The 13,968-nt window shown below is 35.4% G+C and overlaps 1 pseudogene; it reads left to right on the forward strand.

Moving 5' to 3' along the window:
* Positions 1-553: 553 nt before the first annotated feature.
* On the forward strand, positions 554-13,599 carry LOC131150964 (F-box protein SKIP16-like; annotated as a pseudogene).
* Positions 13,600-13,968: the final 369 nt, after the last annotated feature.

Below are 13,968 nucleotides of genomic sequence, written 5' to 3' on the forward strand. Positions count from 1 at the left end.
AGCTTGGCAATTGGGGACAAAAATCACAATGGAAAATCTATAACATAACTAGTGATAAAGACTTTGGTGATTCTGAAATGCATATATGGATCGAAGAATAGGGGTAATCTGGCAGAGCCATTAAGGGGAACTAGCATTAGGTGTTACTATAATTGCAAAAGAAGGATTAAAAGAGAGAACAAGAATAGTGGAGGTAAAGCACATTGCATTCATCAATGAACTGGATTATTTATTGCGTTAGGGTTAGAAATTAGGATTTCTATCAAGGGCAATGATTGGTGGATTGAAATGTTAAGGGGGGTTATAAGGTAGATTTGATGACTAAATAAATATGTGTTTCATTTGAACCAATAACATAAGCATCAAAGTTATTAAAATTTAAAATCGAACCAATCAAATTTAAGATATTAATTGAATCAAATCAATGGAAATAGGTCGAAATTCACCGAATAATATTAAGACTTTATTGAAACATGTTGATTAAATGAGTTTTTATTTAAGTATAAATTAATCTTACTTAGTAACTGCTTAACTTGAGAGCATTCACGAAGAGGCCATCTGCACTTGTCGTTCACCTCAGCTCAGAGAGGGGGGGACTGAGGGAGAGAGATGGGACTGGAATGTGTAGGAAGTCTTGCAATTCACATCATCTTGTAGAAGCTGAGCCTGGGAGAGGTGGCCGCCGTCTGCTGCGTCAGCCACGGCTTTAGGGTTTGGGCGTCGGACCCTCTGGTCCAAGTTCTGCTTCGACGATCTCGACCTGATCGCACCTCTCGATCCTCTCGGCAACCCCGCCACTTCTTTCAAGGTAAACACCTCTCGATCTTCTCGGCAACCCCGCCACTTCTTTCAAGGTAAACTTCTCTCCAACGCCACTCGCACATTCTCTGAATCTTTAGGTGTTTTCTCGCATTGTAAATTTGCAGCCCAACCCCAAAGCCTTATGAGCGTTTATGCTTCGTATTGCTTGCACAGTCTCAGTAATAAACGTGCTGCGCAAAAACGAGGAATTTTGTGCGGATTGATTAGTGCCACTTCTAGTTGTTTAGGTCCCTTTTGTTCGGTTGCTTGAGTTGCAGTTATGCTTTTGTTTGATCCCTCGCACACCCTATACTCGGCTCGGCTCTTCCACATTATTCAATTAGTATTGCTCTTCCTTACTCACAAACATTCGCATGCATAGAGGCAGTATCCATTTTTTACCGCTTAGTGTTGAAACTTACTTTGTTTTCTCGTTTGAATAAATTTTGTACTTTCCAAGCTTTGAGAAGCACGATCTTTCAGTTAGATCCACTAACTATTCTCACCATGATCTCTAAACATTAAGTCAATCAGAGACAGTCATTCCATCTAAAAAACCACATTTTACTATAAGTAAAATATTAATTGAAACACTAATTGGATGAGGCAGCGTCTGACCTTTGATTGCCAAGAAAATCGGCACGCATGACAACAATTATATGATAATATGATCTTGTGATTGGTTACCAAAATGTGGACCATGCAAAATTATTGCAAGGCGTGAACACAATCAGTTTTATGCTGGGTGTAAACTGATCTTACCACCATCATGTATGTGTGTGTGTGTGAGAGAGAGAGAGAGAGGGAGGGATGGAGAATGGTTCATATTTCATGATTGAAACTAATGGCCTCATTAGATCACAAGAGGGACCTCCCCTGTTAGGTCTGAAATTCACATTATACAATGTGTGGCAATCAAATTTGGGTCTCTTCAAACAGCAAAAGGGCCCTGGTCAGTGCAGTCAAACTAAGAGCATTTTTGGAGATATTTAGGCCATCCATATGATTTTAATTTTGACCAATTTGACTGGGCTTGATGGAGTCCAATTTTTGATAAGTTAGCAGACATTCCAAGATACAATATTTCAATCTAATGCTGGAGATGCCTTTTGCGATCTTTTAGTCTTGACTGATTTCACTGAGCCATTGGTTATCACCGATATTTTCAAGCTAAATTTAGGAAATCAGTTCCTTTGATTTTTATTATAGCCTATAGTCTTTTACCTTTTTTTACCCTGGAGTTGCTTCTAGGTTGGTAACTTGTTATATTAATTCCAGGCTGAATTGGGTTGTACTTCTTTTAATTGATGGTGTTGGAATCTTCATTTTTGGTTAAAGTGCAAAAACATGAAGTGAAGCATGTGCCTGTTCATACATCAATAGTTCCCGGTCTCCTCCCCTATGGGAGTTTGAAGTTTGAAGTACCATAGATTTAGCCCCATATCCCATCATGGAATAAGTGGGCAGCTTGGGATATGACACTAGGCTGAAATATAAAGATTGGAACTGTTATTTATATTTTATTTCTTCACTCCCAAAGCAATCTTAGCTTAACCAACATGTTCCATAGGGACATGGGGGTTGTATCATGGTCTATACTAATGAAATAATTAGTTTTTCTTTTATTCATTTGGTTGTTTTCCATTTGATTTTTCTCTGTGGTGTTTACTGGATTTAGGGTTAATTTGATGCATTTAGGTAGATTAAAAAGTAACCTTATCACGATTTTACCAAAAAAAATGCTGCAAAGGCTGATTGAGGTGCTTAATGCATCTCTACTGGGATGTATTAAACTTCTCAATCCGTAACTTATTCCTGAATTTTTAGTCTTTCAAGAATGCTATTGAGATGCTTAATGCATCTCTACTGGGATGTATTAACCTTTTTTAGTCTTTCATAGAATGCCTTTGCAAACCTTGGAGTCAAACCTTTAGTCCACCCCCCCCCCCCCCCCCCTAAAAAGACCATTAAGGAAACCTTCAAAATGTCATTTATTCTTACTATTCAAGATAATTTCTTTCGTGGTGATGATTCCTACACCATATAGTTCCTATTATTATAATGAATAATCAAGGAATAGTCGTCCATCAGATTCAAGAAGAGTTCTTTTTGTTCAAGGTTGACTGAGCTAGAGGGGTGAAGAAAAGGTTCCTACCTCTTGATTTGAGCAATTTGGGGACAATGACTCATCTCAACTAAGGTTTAGAAAGAATCCTGAACACATAACTTAATTTCTCAAAAATCGCATTTTTACAAGACAAAACAATAAGAATTTAAAAAAAAAAGAAATCATATTTTCATAGGTAAAACTCAAACACCTCTTTTTTCCCATGAAATGGGCTCCAGGGGTGGGGTTCCACAATAGAGAACCTATAATTTCTTTACTTTTCATTTTTCTTTGAAAAACATTTCTTGCGAGATAATTAAAAAAAAAAGATATAAATTACTCAGTTCTCAAACAAAACTTCAATGTGCATAACATTTTTGTTTAAATTTTTAATTTAAACCAAGCATATGAATCCATTGTCAAGTGTCGACGGTCATTATGCATGCTTTAAATTTAAAAAGCCATTAGAAGCAAAAAAAAATTGATTATTTGATAAAAACAAACCTTTGTAGGCACATGGGTATAGTGGCTTATGCGCTTTTTATATACACTGTGACCTGTTAGTCTCTTGAATATTTAGAACCTTTTGCTTACTTCATATGCACCTTCTTTCCATAGTGCAGTTGTACTCTAAGCTGCATTATATTAAGTACGTTTTGTTATTTTAGTCTTCCATTCTTTTCAATTTCTATTCTTGAAAAATGCTCCCACACAGTCAATTGTTTCTATTTTTTTTTTTTGGGATGGGGGGAAGGGAGGGGGAGTGTTGATTTTGATGTAGTACCACTTCTGTTTGCTTCTGTGATGGGAATATGACATGTTTCCACTATGGCTAAATAAACAATACACAATTATATACATTAAAAACATAAATATAAATATATATATATATATAATTTATCAATTTCATGCCCAAGTTAAATAAAACATCACCATTCATCTTAAATTGAACATAAGACACGCGATTAAGCACATGCAATTTTGGTGATCAACTATTCAACCTGTGCTCAATGTACTGGTTTTATAAAATTAAAACCAAATAATAAGGGCATGAGCCAACTTTATTTTTTGAAATTAGTAATTTGAAATTGATTTTTTAATTAATAAAAGAGAAATTACCCAAATTATATACTTGTTTTACCCATTTTACATTCCAAACCCTTTTTTATATAATCAGACTCAGCTTTGGACAATAGCTCGTATATGATTAAAATAGACCCCATTGCAGGGAATTACCCTATGTTTTTTGGTTTGGTTAAGTTATTTGATATTGTAGTAATTGGAGCATCTCAGCTTCGTCTAGCATATTGTTAATTAAGAAGTAGTGACTTTCTAGCAGTAAGGTGATATATTTATGTTTTAGCTTTGTCAACTGTTCATGTTAGAAGGTATGACTGTATGGTTTTCTAGTATGAATTTGGTGTATGGAGCCTATGGACTTCAAATTTTAGCTTTGCTAATTTACTTGATACTTTTGAAATTGGAGCATGCTGACTTTGGTTAACAGATTGTTAATGTGAGAGTGTATGCCTTTCTTTGAGTACTTTGGGTTTGTGCTCAATTTTAATGAACTAATATTGTGCTAGTATTTAATGAACTAATATTTTTAGTTACTAGTATGATAAATATTAATAAAATTATTCTTCGATGAAGAAAGGCTTTCCTTTTTCCTATATTAGATTTTGCATTTTCTTTTGTTTAGATTTATTTTCTTCTAAGAAGATACCTTATCCTCTTGTTTATACTTATTCTTTCTTAATGAAGTCCTTATTGTTTTTTTTTATTTGACAGGGAGCTTAGAATGTTACAAAATTGAGTCTGAGCCCAAATATGTTAAGGCCATTTTAAGTTTGGTGGTTACAATAGTCTGGGTTGGTTACAAATTTAGGGTCTTGAATTTTGTACTGACTTGTGTTTGACTGGCCTCAATCTTGTGTAGTCTATATGTGGTTACAGCCTACTAATTCTCTCTCTCTCTCTCTAGGAAACTTATCAAATATGGCGACAAGCTTTTGGTGGATATCCTTGGCCCCTTGTTATACAAGTAAAAAGATGTTGGGATACACTGAAAAACTGGTTGGCCACAAACTTCCCGTAGGCTGGAGCTACACTGCGGAAGGGTGCATCAGAAGCCGAAATCAATGAGTTTGAGAATAGTTTGGAAGTAAAATTGCCCCTTTCTACAAGCCTCCTTTATCGATTTTTTGATGGTCAAAGCCTAAATGAGGAAGAAAGTATGCTTGGCCATTCATTGGGCCTAATAGGGGGATATTTTTTTTTTGAACACTTAGTGAATGTCTACTTGTTACCCTTGGATGAGGTTGAGCATGAAACAAAATGTTTCATGAATTCATGCAGATCTAAGTATATTCTTGTGGCTGCTTCTTCCTCCACAAAGATTGGCAAGTTCTTCTTCCTCAACTGTACCAGTGGTCAACTTTATGTTGGTACCAGGAATCTTTTAACATATGGAGAAATGATTCCGTGTGTCCCAAGTGCATTGATAGGTTCAGTTCATGATTTTAGTGGTCATCAACAACAAGATGCAATGCTTTTGTGGCTGGAAGAACATGGGCATCGCTTACAAAATGGCATTGTTAAACTCCGTGAAGAAAAAGAAACCAGAAGTATCAATTTGTTCCCAGAAGTGTTTCCGCTCTGTTCAACTACAGTAACTCATGGTGTTCAGGTATCTGGAAGACTGCCATATCTCTTTAGTACACACACACACACACACACACATTTCATAGTTGCATACTTGCATATATGTGTGTGCACGCGTGCATGTGTGTATATTTGGTAGGAGTGGGGGGTGGATTAAGGGATTAGCTCCTCATGGGAATAACTATATTTTGCTTAAATGCTGGTTAGGGGTTATTTTTCGGCACATGGGTGTGACTACCCTGCTAAAAGATTGAATTCTTGTGAAGACAAATCCAATGCTTTCTTCCCTTCTTTGGGTGGGGGCAGGGGGGGTGTGGGCTTTTTGGTTTTTTATTTTGTTTTTGGACTGTAACAGTCTCTTTTTTTTGGGAGTAAATTAGTGACTTCTGAAATATAAACCTTACAATGTGTTGAAGTTTTTGTACTTAGGAAATTAGAGGTTGGGTGAGACTAAAGGGACTGGGCTGAGAATACAAATTAAGAAATAAAGTAATGAAAAGATGATGTCGATTTAGTGAAATTAACAGTTTCAGTGTTTCGCACTGAAGTCACAGCCAGTGTGCAAGATCAGGGAATCAGCTGCAGTACGTCTGAGATAGACTAACACTTCAAAATGAATCCATGAAATGAAATACGCTAGTTCTCCCCGAAATTTGCTAAAAAGGCAATAATCTACCTTGATTTTCAAAAAATAAAACTGACCTCCCTTGACATTTAAATATAATGACACTTATAATCCATTCATTAGTTGAGCTTTTATAACATTGCAATATATTTGTCTTACTCTTAATGGTGAATTCAAACTCCTTAATGGTAGCAAAAGAAGTCTAAATGTTGAAAAATTTCATATACTGATTCTGGGTGAATTTTAAGGAGAACACCAGCATTAATGAATATGTAGGTGTGATAAATGTTTGTTTTGGATGAATTTGTGCTCTGTAAAGGGGCAGTCTGGTTCTTGTTGAGAAAAATGTTTTCATATGTTAGAGACTCTTGAAGTTGATCCAACAGGAGCTAGGTTATTTGAAGAGGAAAGGGTTAATTTAGGCATGAAAATCGTCACGTCATGGGGCAGCAGCAGGTTGACCCAAAAGAGAGTATATTTTACTGACTTCCATATCTCCAAAAAAGAAAGTTGATGAAAAGTATTATCAGCTCAATCTCTCATGGATGAGATGGGTTTGCACTTGACACTCACGTGGAAAGGAAATTGGGTTGGATGGTGGAAGAAGAAAGAAGGAAAAGGGCCAATGGAAGTTAGATGATTTGAAGTGCTCCATCTATTATGATGGGAAGGGTTTGGAGAAGGGTTATTTTGAATAAGTCCTGTTAATTTTATTTATTTATTTTCCTTTGTATATATTTATATGAGTCCACGTCTTTTACCTTGCAGTCTTTAGCTCTCTCTTAATAAATTTTATTTTGCTATAAAAAAGAGAAAAACCCATCCAAAGCTAGTCAGAAAATGCAAACTTGGGGAAGAATATGTAGAAAGATGTACCGAGTATTTGCTATTAGGTTCATTTCTCCATAACCTTTCACAATTCAGATGTTAGTTCCAAAACAGGGCAGCATTTCAACTGACTTTTGTTTTTTATTTTTTATTTTTGTGGGAGATGGTTATGTAATGGGGGGGATATATGTAAGTGTCATTATTTTTAAAGTCAACAGAGGCTATTGTTATTATTTGAATGTATGTTCTAGGTCTTTTTTGGAAACCTTACAGAGGTCAATGTATTTTGTTAGTGAACTAATAATATGATTATGGTTAAGGTATTGTAGGGTTGTCATTGATATTTGTATGTGTTTATTATATAATGATTCTCATCTTTGTTGCTGCTAAATGAAATCTAATAAATGATCCTTTCATCCAGGTACGTGCTTCTGCTGTGTTTTTTCCAGAGTTAAGTGACCTTCAAGATGAATTTGAGAAGTGTGTATTTGCTTATTCAGTCCGCATGTGCCTCCTACCTGAGAAATGTATAATCAATGGAATGTCCTTCAACACTTGCCAATTGTATTTGAGGCATTGGATTATCTGTGCTACTGAAACTCTAGTACATGATATTAATGAACAAGCCGTGATAGGAAAGGTAGACTTTAATTCGGTTATTTGTTTCTTTCTATGGATAGCTTTATGTAGCAAGTTGTCTGTTAAACATGTAATCTAGCTTTGCGTGAGGAAGAATTCTTGTTTCTCTTTCTTTTGAGAAATTTCATAAAGGACCATAATTTTTTTATGAGCAGTTTCATCTTTTTGGAGGCTTTGTCAAAGAGAAATATTTAAGGCATGGTGGTCCTTATCTGTGTAGTGAATTGGCATAATTGCATTAGTGCAGAACTAATACATGTCAGTGAAGATCATGATCATGTTGGTCAGAATAAAATTTCTATTTGAAGTGTCTACTCTGAGTTTTAGAGTGATGTTTTCTCTAGCCCTCTGAGTATCTATAGTAATGAGTGTTAATGGATTTCTTTAATATATATAAGCATATATATATTATATGCATATATATTTTTATTTTTCCCGTTGTCCTTGATATGTGTTCTTAATTAAAATGCATATGTTTTCTTTCCTATTGTGTCCTTGTCATGTCATATCTTCTCTAAGGTTTATTCCCTCCTTGCATGTGCTTCATGATCCCACACTGATAGCCTGACAATATACTAGTGATTTAGTAAACGCTAACTTAAAGAATAAATTAGTAAAAAAAATTGTGGATTATGAGATATCTCAACTTTAGCAGGCTTGTTAGTTAGCAGTGACCAAGAGTATATTTTTCACCCGTAATCATCATTACCTTGTCATTATCACATATGCCATTCTTGTTGCTGTAGTCATTGTTACTGTTACTAACAGCATTATATTTTGTTAAAAAGCTGGACCAAATGACATTCCAATTCAAGTTTAGAAGTGCCTAGGTGATAAAGGAACTATATGGTTTACTAATTTATTTAACACAACTATAAAAACTAAGAAAATGCTAGATGTGTGGAGAAAAAACACTTTAATATCTATATAGAAAAATAAAGAAGATATTTAAAATTGTAATAACTATTGTGGAATTAAACTTATGAGTCTTACAATGAAATTGTGTGAGAGGGTAATTGAACAAAGACTAAGGTTGGAAATGAGGGTCTCAAAAAATCAATTTGGTTTTATGCCTTGGAGGTCAACTCCAAAAGCTATATATCTTTTAAGAAGATTAATGAAAAAGTTTGGGGAAAAGGAGAAGGACTTGTGTATGGTTTTCATTGACTTAGAGAAAGCTTATGATGGATTTCCTAGGCAAGTTCGTAGAAAAGGGGAGTATGTAGTAATTATATTGATATCGTTGAGATTATGTATGATAGTGTAATAACTAGGGTTAGGATTAGAGGGGGGCAATATGGGAAATTTGAAAAACAATATGTTTACATCAAGGATTTGGGCCTTTATTTTTTGAATTAGTGATGGATGAACTTACTTGGAGTATCCAAAATGAGTGTCTTGATTGATGAAATTAAGGGTAGAGTGGAATCAAGTTAGAATTATGGAGAGAAGTTTTAGAATCTAGAGGTTTTAGGGTAAGTACAAATAAGACACGGTATAAAGGGCAGTGATGGGAATTAGCGTGCCCTACCTATCTATTTTTCTAATGTTGTGACACGTAGACGACCTCTTGATGTCCACTACTTTGCTGATATGCTAACACATAGACGACCTCCAGATGTCCACATCAGTTCATGATTATTTTGTAGGTCCTTGAAGACTTTTCACTGTGAGAAAGACTCTAGTAGAGATGCAGAGGCAAGTTTGAGTTCAAGACCCATGTGGGCCCCACATAGTCTTGTAGGCCATACACGGCTCCATTGGGCCCCACACGGAATTGGGCCTCCATTTGACTTTTGTTTTGTATTTAATTTTGTAAACATGCAAGACAACTTGCTTGCATGTGTTTGCTCCTAGAAAATTGTTCTTAGTAAGTTTTGCTTAGTGTTGAATGTGTCTTGTAAGTCTTTCTATTTGTTTTCTTTGTCTCCGATGCTTGTGTGGGAATTGTTAGTTGTTTAATGTCCTTGCCCCCCCATGCTAGCTAAGCTTGTTAATGCTTTGTCCCCCCATGTTAGCTATATATATCCCTTCATTGTGAGAACAAAAGCTAAGTTTGAATGTTGAAATATTGAAAGAAAATTCCTTTGTTGAAGCTTGTTAGCTTTAACCAATCCTTGTTATTGTGTAGTGTGAGGCTACGTCGTTCTCTCTGGAGATCAGATGGTGAGAGATGACTATCTATCCAGCAACTCCATCTCCATATCCTCCCTCCCTTACTCTCACGGCCACCACCAAAGTTACATCCATACGGCTAGCACTTTCATATCACTACACGGACACCATCAATACTTTGCATTGTTGCGTTGAATTGGTATCTCAAAAGCTTGCACAAAGGACTCTAGGTGTTATCCCACTGCGTGTTAAACAACGTCAAGCATCCATGGATTCTCGTGGTAACTTCAGTTTCTGTTTGAACCCCTGTTATATCTTACAGCCCCTGCTATTACCTTAGTTTCAAATTCTGCACATTCATATTTGATAAACCCTTTGGCTGAAATTCTGAAATTCCAAAACTTGAATAGCATATTTGAATCCTTAGACTTTCAATATTACTGCTTGCTAGTCTGAATCAATTGTGGAATATTGTTGTGCTAAATATAGAATTTATTTCTTGAAATATTGAAATAACATCTTTAGATTCTTTACTGCAATTTCAACTTATTTTCTTTGTGAAAGAACCAATTGAGACTTATTTCAGAACAGCATCATACACCCTTTCAAAATCCCAAAACATGTGAAATGTCCCTCTGGTTTATTGTGTTTATATTCAGATAAGTAAATTCTTAATTTAAAGTGTATTGAGTGTATATGCTTGTGAGGGTTGAACCGTAGGACTAGGCCACCCTTTCCTGTCCTACATCAGACAGCTTGGTGCATGAAGCTCCTACATATGAGGGGTTTGGGAAAGGGGCAGATCATAATGATGGGTCTATAGTACACAACCTTCTCTTGTATTTTTGCAAGAGGCTGTTTCCTCTCCTCAAACCCATGATCTTCAAGACACATGGACACAACTTTACCATTGCGCCAAGTCTCTCTTTCAAATAAGACACAATATATGAAATGTAATTTTAGTAGTAGGACTACTAGACAAAAGATTGAACTTGATGTCAAAAAATTAATAGCACTACTAGATTTTGATGTCTTGGATTTATTATGCAAATTAAAGGAGAAATTGAGGAAGATGTTCTGCATTGAGTTGAAGGAGGGTAAACGGAAAAGTGTTTGGGGTGTGTTGTGTGATTATAGAATACTCGTAAATTAAAAGAAAAGTTTTATAGGACAACTATAAGACTAACTATGCTTTATGGATCTAAATGTCGGGCAACTAAGAAAGAAACATATTCAAAATGTAAAAGTTGCTAAAATGGAAATGCTAAGGTGGATGAGTGGTACAATACTGAAAGATAAACTAAGGAATGAAAATATTTGCGGTAAGTTAGACATAGGACAATTAAGATGAGGAGCAGCTTAGATGATTCATGCATAGGCAATGTAGGCTAAATAATGCACTAGTGAGGAGGAGTGAGCTACGTACTCTTAGTGGCAGTAGAAAGGGCAAGGCTAGACCTAAAATAACTTAGAACAAGAGGAAATTGCTCATGATTGTGTAAATTGTCGGAAAATGATTCATGCAACTGACCCAGTGGGACTTAAGGGTTGGTTTGTTGTTCTTGTATTATTGCTTGTGGCATCCAAAGCTAAATATTATATATCCCCATTTTCAGGTTATTGAAATTTTCTTCAATATTATAATGCGTAAATTTTTCCTAACAATGTGGCTACGGTGTCAGATGCCCGTAATTATGATAACCACTTGTGTGGAGGCACTGGATCAATGATGGTGGTGAATTCTTTGACTCAGTTTTGGGTGTGTACCTACTTGGCTCAATGAAACATGGCTAATAGATTCCTTGGTTAGCTGCCTCAATAGGATGCATTGACGGGAATCTGGCAGCGATCATGAGCACAGAACAATTTCTTTTACCCACTGTATACCTCTTCTATCTTCTATCAAACAAGGATTGAAGATAATCTTAAGATTTCAAATACAGCTGCATCCAGAATTGTGGGATTCAACAAAAATACCCAAAATTTGCACTTGGTTAACCATTATGTTGTTTTTGGAAATGCGTCTTAAAACACCCCCAAAAATACAAGATTTTAGGAAACAATTTTAAAGCGTTTCCCATGTTTCTGTATATGTTTTCTGGATGTGATGAAGACAAAGGATACGGGTTATAACCCATTTTTAGTAACAACAGTGATAAGGATATTAATAATACTAGTAATGATAATAATACTTTTTACTATTAGTTTGTTAATCTTAACCAGTTTCCTTGTTTTTATTTCTGGGGACAATTTCGGAAATAGATAACTAAATGCATTTTTGGATATTAAAATATACATGATACAATCCTTTGTTTTCATTTTCAAATCTCGTGGTTCCCTTGTATTCTGATGGTGGATCACCCCAGTTGCTCAAGTACCCCTTGCATTGTTTAAGGAATTTTTAAAATGTCTACATATTTTTTTGTGGTGCTCGTGTATGTGCACTATGCACTCTTACATGCAGGCAAGAAAGAATTTGTTTATGAGAGTGGCACACCTTTACAATCTTCTCAAGGTTCCATTGAAGGCTCCTTCAGATTTGTCCCTGGCAGGTACAACTCAAAAACTCTGTAGGTTGTATCCGGTGGTTTTAGTGGCACTAACTTGATGTCTCAATTAATGAATTATAGGTCCTACACCTATATGCACACACGCATGAATTAAATTGAAAATATTTCCAAAATATTAATGCGACAACTGGAGCAGATTATCATTGTTGCCTTTTTTATATTCACAATCTTACTTCTTGGCAATCGTTAATATAACATACTGTCATTCCTGTTGTTCACTGGTGCTTTTGAGACACGGGACTCATGCTCCCAGGCATTTGTACAAAAAAAGTGACAGGACATGTGGTGCACAAGGCTCCCATGCCATCAGGGGTCAGGCTAGATGTGCATAGTTTTACCTCCATACCTTGGAGAGACTCTGTGATTTGAACGTTTGATCATCAAGTTAAATCACAAGAAAAATGAAAAAAGAAAAGAAAAAATGGATGGCTAAAGAAGAGGATTGATGGACATGATTTGATTTTGATTTAATCCAACAATGGATTACTGGATTCTGATAGTTCCACCCAGGTCAAAACTCAAGACACCCCCAATGCAATATTGTGCTATAAAAGAAGCTGATGTACCATACATAGCAAATATAAATTTCTGTTTAGGGAAATAATATGACAACATAAAGTGTTGCAGCACTGTTCCTTCTCTCTGGTGCATATTCGCATGCTGGCATTGCCCTAACAATCTTTACTCTGACTATATGGCTCACCTTGCAATTTCTTTAGACGCTTAAAATTTAAAAATTTTGTCTTTGTGCGAACAGAGTCATAGAATTAGACCATGTCTCTACCATTTGTCAGAAATCCAGTTTTGGTAGCTTGTTTTTACTTACTAGAACTTGTTTTTTCCTTCTTATTCTTAAAGATTCGACAACCCAGAAGGAGAACCATTCGAGGTCAAAGTAGCACGTTTTCCGCTCCAGCAGCTGGACTATATTTTCTGATGAGCTGTTGTGCAAGCTGTAATTTCTCAAAATTTCAAGACAGGCCTGCATTATGCTACTCTTTTTAATTGCTGTGTTGAATTTATTTCTGCCGCAGTAAGTGTATAACCCTGTTGTTCCTGTTATGCCTATGTAAATATTTGTATTTTGCTCTTCTGTGGTTTCTGAATTGGTATTAGGAAACAATTAGGGGTTGTAGGTAGCATGTCTTCTAAGAGCACAAAAATGCATCTTCATACTTGCCAGTTACATGTGACCAGGTTAATTTTTTATATAAAAAAAGGTTTTTGTACCTTCATTTTTCTTCTTAAAACGGACAATCTTGCTTGAATAAATCAAAGGTGAAACAAAGAATGTAATGGATTGTCGATTACGAGTGTAGAAATGAAGACAAATGTCTTTTCATGTCAAGTATGGTTAAATATGTTTTTATACTTTGTGTTTATACACTTTAATGAATATGTTATTTAAGGCATGAAAAAAATTGAGGTTGGTTTGATATTATTTTTGCTTTCTTTTTGTTTTTTTTAAAGTGTTGTATATTAAAATAATAAAGTCCTTCATATTTAATGGAGGTTTTGATTGTTTGAAATTGGAATTAAGGCAAAATTATAATCATTTCCGCTATTAGGGGTGTACAAAAATTATTGAAAAATTGAAAATCAAGTCGAAATCACTAGTG

Source organism: Malania oleifera, chromosome 3 (genome assembly GCF_029873635.1).
Source record: "Malania oleifera isolate guangnan ecotype guangnan chromosome 3, ASM2987363v1, whole genome shotgun sequence".
Classification (NCBI taxonomy): domain Eukaryota; kingdom Viridiplantae; phylum Streptophyta; class Magnoliopsida; order Santalales; family Ximeniaceae; genus Malania; species Malania oleifera.